Genomic DNA, 9,371 nt, shown 5'->3' on the forward strand with positions numbered 1-9,371 from the left:
GAATAGGGAGGTCTTTATCTCACATACCCTTGAACAACCTCCTGAAACTCCCGCAAAGGCTTGTCTAGTCCCTGGAGGCCTTTCTGGCCAGCCAGGGCAAGTGGCGGTGGTGGTGGGGACCGGGGAGGCCTTGGGTTCTCTCCCAGCAGATTTTCCCCTGCCCCCAAATGTGTCTTAGGTACTGACATGCCCGGTTGTTCTGCTGGCTTGACAGACAACTCGGCTTCCCCTTAACCAGACCTCCCCTCTTCAGAAGGCAGTTTCCCTGGACAGATTTTTTTTTTTTGAGGGTTCACACCTGACCACAAAGCTCCTCTTCCACACAAATTCCACATATTCTCCCCCAAAAGAAATTTTGGTGACTATGATGTTCTCTACCTTATTCTGTGGGTCCGCTGAGGCTCGGGGAGATTAAATACTTTCCCCAACATTTTACAGATCTACATCAAACTTGAATTTGAGCTCAGGCCTGGCGTGTGTATCCTTGGCCTCACTAGTCCATGACCCACGGAGTCATGAGGAAACAGAGGTCCCACACGGGCCCAGTGACACTGGTCTCTGTCATCACCCACGGTAATGGCAGATTTGCTCTATGTCCTCCTGTGAGAGGGATACTGAGGTGACTTGCCAACCCCGTATCAATAAAGCATTTGTTGATCTTTACTGAAGTCTGAAAACCCTCCAAACATGCCTGAGGGTTCCCTGGGGGCAAATCAGGGTGCCTGTAGATGGATGGAAGTGACATAACCACTGCCGAGGCTGGGGGTACCCGCCTTCTTCTGCCCACATTCCCCAGGGCACAGTCAGGCTGGAGCGTTCTAGCAGTGAGAGACCTTCAGGTATAAAGCAAGGACCTGGAAAGGCTCCTGTCCTCTAACCCAAGCTCTGACTCAGCTGTGGAGACCAACAGCCCGAGCCACCAGCTGCCGTGGGGGGCAGTGCTGTTGGCGGAGTGCTTCCTGGTTTTTATTATACATCTTTCTTCCAAGGCCTGGAAGTTCTCCTGCAGTGGCTCTGCTCTGTCTCTCAAGAACCCTGTTGTCCTGCTGGACGTCCAGGTTTCACGTACCTACGAGGCAGTCCCAGACCCCGAGAGGCCCTCCAGCCCTGCCATAGTAGCATCTTCTGATTAGCAATGGTCATAATATTGGTATTGGCCCAACTACCACACTACCACGACTTAGGTTAATGACAATCTTGCTCATTTCTCAGGCTACAGGCCAAGGCCAAGTTCTGTATCCTGCTGCTGGCCTTTTGTCTTTGCCACCCTGTTTCTTACCTACAAAGCTTTGTTGTTGTTGGGTTTTTAATTTTATTTTTTTTTAAGATTTATTTATTTATTTATTGAGAGAGAGAGAGAGAGAGAGACAGCGTGAACAGGCGGGAAGGGCAAAGGGAAGGGAACCCAAGCAGATCTCCCGCTGCAGGCGGAGCCCACGTGGGCCTCAGTCTCAGCATCCGGAGATCGTCACCCGAGCCAGAATCGAGAGTCTGGGGCTTAACGGAATGAGCCACCGAATGAGTCACTAGACGAGCTTTGGCTTTAAACCTCTAACTCTTGCTCTTCCGTATCTTCAGGACTTTCTGCAGGAATTCCATCGCTGTAATAAACACAGAAGGAAGTAAGATCGAATGAAAGATGGAAGAAAAGGATTGCCTTCCCTTACCATTGTTTGTGGGCAGTCTGAGCCCCCGACAGGGGCTCCTGGGCCCAGGAATGAATCGTCGGTAGAAGCGGATGATGGGACCTACGCCCTCGGGCTTGGAAAGACCGCCTGGCCCGGCCAGCCTCCCGTCAGCTGCAAGCCTTATTATTTGTTCACCATCAGCCAACTCTTCTTAAGTGCCTGGTGCTCTGCGCTCCTTGAGGCTGGGCTTGCGTGTGACTCCACAGCTGGGCCCCATCTCCCACCCCATTTCCACGTCTCATGGAGGCTGGCGTGACCTGCCAGCAGCCTGCTGGGATGACCACATGGCAGAGACGCCTTCCCTGGAAACCTGAGCCGAGGCTGGGCCCAGGTGGCCCTAGTGTGGTTTCCCTGGAGACATTCCCTCCTCGCATGGCCCTGAGTGGTCCTGAAAGTCTGAGGACACCCCCACTCTGTGGAAGGCACTCAGTCCAGCTCCAGGGAAACAGGAAACAGGGGACAAGAAATGGAGGATGCCGTGGACGCCGCCTGGAGCTTCTGTTCGCTCCCCACCATGAGACCTGGCTTGGGACTTGGAGGAGCCCCTCTGGAAGGAGCTGAGCCTATGGTTGGTCCAAGGGGCAGGAACCGGATGCGTGGTCAGGACCCTGTTGAGCTCAGGAAATGGTGGAGTTTCATTGAAGCTGTCATGGAGGGTTCAACAAGGTTCAAAGCTGAGACTACCCTGACCCCTTGCCCTTGGCAGTGCCCCAAGAGGGAAACCCTGTGCTCATTAAACAGTCACTCTCCTTCCTCCTTTGTCCCAACTTCATTTTGCATGTGGGCATTATGCACCCCCCCTTTTTTTTTAAAGTTTGGGTTAATAAACACAGAGGAGTAGCCTCTGAAGGTCACGAGGGGCAGGAGCCCTGTGACAGGACAGTGGAATTTTCCATGCCAGGGAGGCTGAAGTGGGGTCCCAACCCACTTGCAGGGGGGCTGTGGAGGTGATGAGCCCCTAACAGCAGTGGTTGTTGGCCTGTGGGGAGACCAGAGCCTCAGCACGGATCCTGAACAAGACTTCCTTCCCGGCAGGTACCCAGGTTCATGGGCAAGAGGCACAGAAGAAGGGCAGGGACTTCTCCAAAGGACAGCAGCATCTCCTGTTTCCCTAGTGATGGGTCATACTCAAAGTGGCAGAGGTCTTCTCTGCCACTGTTGCAGTGGTGGGAGGCTGGACCAGCATAGAACGACTGAGGAGAATGAAGGAATACATTTCTTGCAGTTCATACTTCTTGGAACAAATTTATACCCATGCTACTCCTTTATAAACACACAAGGTATCACAATGACCAGAAGGCCCTTAGCCTTCTGGCTTGAGCCCTTGCCCTGTGCTTTCAACTTTATTAAAAGATTTACCTACCTGGTTCTTAATGATTGGGGCCTGGGCCTGGGCTCCCTTGTGTGGCTCTAGGCGTTAGTCTTGGGGAGGGGGAAGATAAATAAAATACAATGAAATAAAAAGGCACAAGGATTTCTGGATTTGGGGATATAACAAGATGCCGTGAAAGAGGAAACTCAGAATTCAGCCAGGCACAGGCAACAGGAGACTCAGAGGTCAAGAGCCCAGGCTGTGAGGGACCAGGTTGACGGCCCAGGCTGGAGCTCCACAGACCCTCAAGAAGCTGCAGTGGCTGCTGTTCCGGGGGCCCAGAGCAGGGACTGAGTCTTTGGAGGAAACTGGATACGTGATAGATTTCTCAAAACAGAAACTGAATCAAGCAGTGGGGAATATAGATAGTAAAATCAACCCCACATCCCTGATTATTTTTATACTAAGCTAATTTTAAATGCTCTATTTCTATAGGAATCAGTGAGATTTCCACCCATCTGCGGCTCCAGCCCCTTATTTTTTTTTTTTCTCAGTCTTCCCACAGCCTTGTTTCTTTCTTTCTTTTTTTTTTCTTTTTTTTTTTTTTACAGCACCCACTAGAATCTCAGGAAAGCACGTTTACAGCCCTGATGCTACAGGCAGCCATTTCTCATACATGGAGACACAAACCTGTTTCTCCAAGGACAAGAGCATTCATCACGATCATCATTATTATTTTTAATATAAGCCCCTGTGATGCATTCTCCCTGCTCTGAATTTCCATTTATTTGAATACTGGCACTTCCTAGTAAGGATGTCATGTTTCTTGCAGATAACCCCACAGGGCGGCTTGCGGAGGGAGGGAGAATCAGAAATGGGGAAAGGAGCATGAAGAAGGTCAGGTTCCTGGGGTGGGGGAGGGGAGGATGTCGTCACCACATGCTCCTTCCTCCAGGCGGCTCTGGCTGTGAGTGTCTGTGATGAGAAGTCACGTTTTCTCATCCTCGTCCTCTGTCAGCTTGCCTAATTCTTTGAATCACATCTGTCTTCTCCACCAACCAGATTTCATGAAGCCCGGGTCCTTGTCTTCACCTCCAGTCCCTGCCACAATGATGCTCAACATACACTTATTTAAAGAATGAGCAGCTTCTCTCCCGACCACGGAAGGGCATGCTTGTTGGTGATTTCCAAGTAAATTTAGAAAACATTATTAAGGTCTGTTTCTTGCAAGCCACTGTGCTAGAAACTTTGAGACTGTACCTCACTCCTGATTCTTAACGGGATGTGCTATTGGTTAATGGCGTCTCTGTAACCTTGAATGGAAACTGTCCTAGAGAGGATTTGATCCAATGGGTGGTGGCTCGGTGGCAAAGCGCAGGTTCAGAACATGGGGAGCTATGCCCATGGACCTCCCCACACCCCTGCAGGACCACGCTGGCTGACAAGAATCTGAGCAGCCGGGATCACTCTGAACATGGATCAAACCCTAACAAGAATAGAAACGACAGCCCTCTTATAACCTCATCGTTTTGATTGATAATTAAATCTTCAGAGAGTAGAGAGTATGTTTTAGAGATCTTACTTGACCTCTTCAAGTTATCAATTTAATCCAAATAGTTTTCTCATTTTCATTTCCATTGTTTTGATTAGTAATTAAAGCATCATTAAATAAAGAAATTTATTGTGAGGTAGGTTCACCAGAGGTCTGCTAAATTTCACTGGTTCCAGTTCTAAAAAAATTAAACAGATTGAAGATTTTCTATCTTTTCATCCTCTTTTTCTTTTTTAAGCTCTATTTTTGTCTTTCTATACCCATCACAATCTCGATTATACTCATACTCAATGATTCACCCTAAAGATTTTAAATATAAAGAATTGTATTTTAAGTATATAGAATCTGTATGTTAGCTCATAAAAAATGTAAATTAAAATTAGTTTGTGTTTTCAAAACATTCATTCTTTAAAGTCTGAAGTTTACAAAGTCATCTAGGAATTTTAAAAGCAGGCAGGTTATAATTCATGAATATCAAAAGTGTAAGTCAAAATTACTTAAATGAAATTGCAACTTTTATTTATATTTTTGAAAAAGTGGTTACACCCTATTAAATATTTTTATAAAAATAAAGCCAGTTACAATTCTAGCATTGAAGATCCATCTCATTGTCAAGGTTGAGACTCCGTGTCATTATCTGGCCCATGTTGATTTTCCACCTTTATGTACACACATTTGAAAGCCCTAGGAGCAGAGCACTCCCCAGCCTCTACTGCGAACACCCTACTAGCCATCACCTGCCTGGAGCTAGGACTCAGAGGTGAGGAGAAGCAAAGAAATGGGCATCAGCCCCTCTGGGAAATGAGATTTTTGCTATGCAAGAACTGATTGCATTTATGGGAAGAGGAAGGATTTGACAAGTTGATACATTCCTCTTTCTCTTCTGTTCTCTTGAGCTTCCACAGTTCAGATTCTGCCTGGACTCCAAGGAAGTGCCCCTCCTGGTGTCAGCATGCAGATCTGCTCAGTATGTGAGTCCTGGGGCAAGAGAGTGAAGTGTCTCCCTGGGGCCTGAAGAGGGGTTAGAGGTGTGGGGAGCACTGAACCAGCCCAGACCACTGGGTCCTGAGTAACAGAGGTGTCATATTCTTTAAGGAATTGATTGTCTCTCTGAATGTGACCCCTGACACAGGGTCCCATGGTAGGCGCCTGGTCTGAGAGTGCCACTATACTGACCTGCCCCATGAACGTGGAGAGAGACACGTTCTTGCTCTCAAGAGTTAGACTGGGGGAACTTTCGAAGTCTGGGAAACCTTCACCCGCCATACCTATAGGACCATAACCAGAGGCTCCCTGCTTGTCTGTTGGCTGGCAGGCAAGTTGTTCCCAGGCTCTGCTTAGCTGATTTCAAGCTGGTAGATGAAAGACACTGCAGAAGGCATCTCCGACCCACCACTGGCCTAGAATCAGAGCCTTCCTGAAACCTCAGGGAAGACCAAGGGGTGTGCTGCATGGACACTGGCAGACCAATGAGATCAGAGATGTGTTTTCTGGAGGGACTTAGAGATGATCCATAAACTTTCGACCTTAGGGAAGGTGATGCTTAAAGGAAATTACATTTACTCTGTTTGACTTGAGTGTCTGGTGGCCAGGCAGGCTCATATAATTAAAACCATCTTTAATTGGGTGCATTGCTTATTGATTTGCTTAGCTATTTATAGCCTTCCTTGTTGCATCTCCCCAGACTCTGGAGAGGGAGAGGGGAGAGGGAGGCGCGGGGATGTCATTCCCTGTATCCCAGGACCCTCCCCGTGCCCCAGTTTCACCAGGGAAGCCCAGGGCTTAGTCATGTTTGTACTGGCAGCCCCTCCAACACAACGATGCTTAAAATAAATGTCACCAGAACACATGACTGGCAGCATTTACATCTGTTTTGTGTGTGTGGATTCTGGAAAATCTACCCTACCCAGTTCACTGATTCCTGCATTAATAAAGGCAACTGCTCCCGTTTCCTGAGACCCTACTATGGGCTCACTGGTAGTCCTCGCTGAAAGCTTTTGAGGAAAGCTGTGTTTACAGAGGAAAAAAATGGAAGATCAGTAACAGGTGCCTTCACAACAGTGTGGAGTGGAACCGGGATCAGTCCAGGCTCTGAGCATCCAAAGCCACGTCACCCTCACCCTTTCCAGTTTTGTCTTATGCTGGTTAGTTTCAGACTTGGGACCTTCACAAGGGGCCCCAGCCCAGCAAAGACACAGCCGGTGGGCTCCCCAGGTTCTGCCAGTGCCCACCCTCCTCACACACCTATTGGGTTCTGACAGCAAACTCCCACCCCTTAGTTCCTGTACTTGTCTCTGCTTGATTTGGCGGATGCCCCCATCAACTGGAGAGACCCAGATCACTGCATCCTGTTGTTCTGTGGCTGTGGCATCTGCCCTGCTCTAGATTGCACACACATGGCCTTGACCTCTCTGAGCCAGTGACACAAAGGGACCCGTCACTGCTGGCCTACAAGAGCACCCTGACACAACCCCCTTCTTTTCCTCCCTCTCCCTTCCCCAGCTTTGCTCCCAACATTTGTTAGGCAAAGTTGTTCTTCCAAAAGCCACATTTTGAATGGGAAGCCCAAAGGGGACTAGGAAATCCAACATGTATACATATTTGAGCCAATTCTCCTGGATAGACAGTTTCTTTACCATGGTGGGAGAAACAAACCAGATGTGAACTGTTTCACTCAAAGAATCTTGGAGAAAACGTGCTTAACACAGTGTCCATCTTATAACCCCCATCCCACACCCACTGTTTCAGCCAGTTCAAGCTGCTATTCACAAGATATCCTGCACTGGCTGGCTTGTTGGCTTGAACTTTCTCGAAAGTTCTGGAGGCTTGGAAGCCCAAGATCTAGGCGTCTGCAGATCTAGTTGTCTGGTGAGAGCCCTCTTCCTGGTTTGCGAGCAGATGGCTACCATTTTCCTGAGACCCCTGGAGGTGAAGAGAGATCTTCTTTCTTCTGTCTTTTCTGCTAAAGGCACTTATCCCATCATGAGGACTCCAGTCTCCTGACCTACTCATCTTACAAAAAACCACCTATTAATGCCACAATATAGGGGATTTGGGTTTCAGCATGTGACTGTGGGAGGGGGGGGTGCCCGTGGTCTACCGAAGCCATCCCAAAACAGAGCAGGCTCCACATCCCACAAATGTGGGGTTATTCACAGCTGGAGCCCCTTCAGGAAAGCACTTGGAGCTTGGTGAAGAGTGAAGGAAGGACAAACACAAAAATCTCACAGGTGTGGCTCCTCTGATTCTGTTGGAATATTAGGGTTCCTTTAGATTAAATGAGTCCTGGGTAGCATCTGGCCCCCACCCTTAACTTGTAGTACTCTGAGCTAACAAACTAGGCACCTAAATACAGACAAAGCAGGTGGTGTTGCAAGCCTTTCATACACCCAGGGAGCCTTTGCATGCTGTCTGACTTTTGAATTATCCCAGCACACCAGGGTTCAGCAGACAGGAAGCTATTTATGGAATCGCAAGTGAAGAAGCTCGCGTCTGTTGCAGCGGGAAGAGAGGCCTGACTCTGTGCTGACATCTTCCAGGGGACGACATATTAACCCTCTAATTGCAAGCTTATCTGGGTCCAACATCTAATTTGCATGGGTCTGACATCTGATTTGCATGACCAATGGACAGACAGTGGTGAAACTCACACCCGTCCCTGCTGAGATGTTTCACACCACAGAAAGAGATGCCTCTCAGTCCAGACAAAGGTCCTTGCTCAGACTTTAGCTTGTTTGGTAGTGGGCAAGCTCACCTGCAGACTGGAGGCTGAGTTATGTCTCGGTATGGGATAAATCTCAAGGCAGATTTTTAAAACTGAAACTACAATGTTAAATCTACTTTCATTATGTGACAAATAAGACTGTCCAAATAGGATTATAATAATAGAACGTTTAGAATAGAAATGTAATAATAGAACATTTTAAAAATCTTAATTTTTTAAAAGATTTTTTATTTATTCATTTTAGGGACACAGAATGAGAGAGAAAGAGAGTGAGCACAAGAGTGGAGAGGGTCGGAGGGAGAAGCAGACTTCCTGCAGAGCAGGGAACCTGATGCAGGACTTGATCTCCGGACTCCAGGATCATGACCTGAGCCGAAGGCAGAAGCTTAATCAACTGAGCCACCCAGGTGCCCTAAAAAAAATCTTAATCTTTTCAGTTAAGAGGTGGAAGAGCAGAGGGAGAGGAAGAGAGAGAATCCCAAGTATGTCCCACGCCCAGCATGCAGCCTCACACTGGGTTCAATCTCACAACCTCAAGATCATGACCACGGCTGAAATCAAGAGTCGGATGCTTAAGGGACTGAGCCACCCAAGCGCCCCAAATGAAAGTGTTTTCTAGGGATGCCTGGGTGGCTCAGTGGGTTAAGCCGCTGCCTTCAGCTCAGGTCATGATCTCAGAGTCCTGGGATCGAGTCCCACATCAGGCTCTCTGCTCAGCAGGGAGCCTGCTTCCTCCTCTCTCTCTGCCTAACTTGTGATCTCTCTCTCTGTCAAATAAATAAATAAATAAATCTTTAAAAAAAAAAAAAAGAAAAGAAAGTGTTTTCTAAATCACTTCTATTGAATCTGTATTCAATTGGCAAGTCAACATCATTCCTTTCCAAGGGATGGTAGCATCCACAACAGCAGGTGGAAGCTGTTCCCTACAGTGGCTTAGGACAGGTTATTAGATAAGTGATCAGAACAACTGGATCTTCTCTCTCCCTGCAGTCACACACCACCTTGCTCCACTCTGCTCGGAGCCCACAGATCTGTGACTGCATTGACAGGGCTTCTCATCCCTGGCTGTCTGCTGGTCTTGGCCAGTTGGTTTTG

At 48.0% G+C, this 9,371-nt stretch overlaps 1 long non-coding RNA gene across 1 annotated transcript; it reads right to left on the minus strand.

Annotated features, from left to right (window-relative positions):
- Positions 1-1,352: 1,352 nt before the first annotated feature.
- Positions 1,353-8,363, minus strand: LOC132008711 (uncharacterized). The gene is made up of 2 exons (XR_009401704.1): positions 3,052-8,363; positions 1,353-1,601 (listed from the first exon to the last, which is right to left on the minus strand). It is a non-coding gene; the product is annotated as an uncharacterized LOC132008711 (long non-coding RNA).
- Positions 8,364-9,371: the final 1,008 nt, after the last annotated feature.

Source organism: Mustela nigripes, unplaced genomic scaffold (assembly GCF_022355385.1).
Source record: "Mustela nigripes isolate SB6536 unplaced genomic scaffold, MUSNIG.SB6536 HiC_scaffold_746, whole genome shotgun sequence".
Classification (NCBI taxonomy): Eukaryota; Metazoa; Chordata; class Mammalia; order Carnivora; family Mustelidae; genus Mustela; species Mustela nigripes.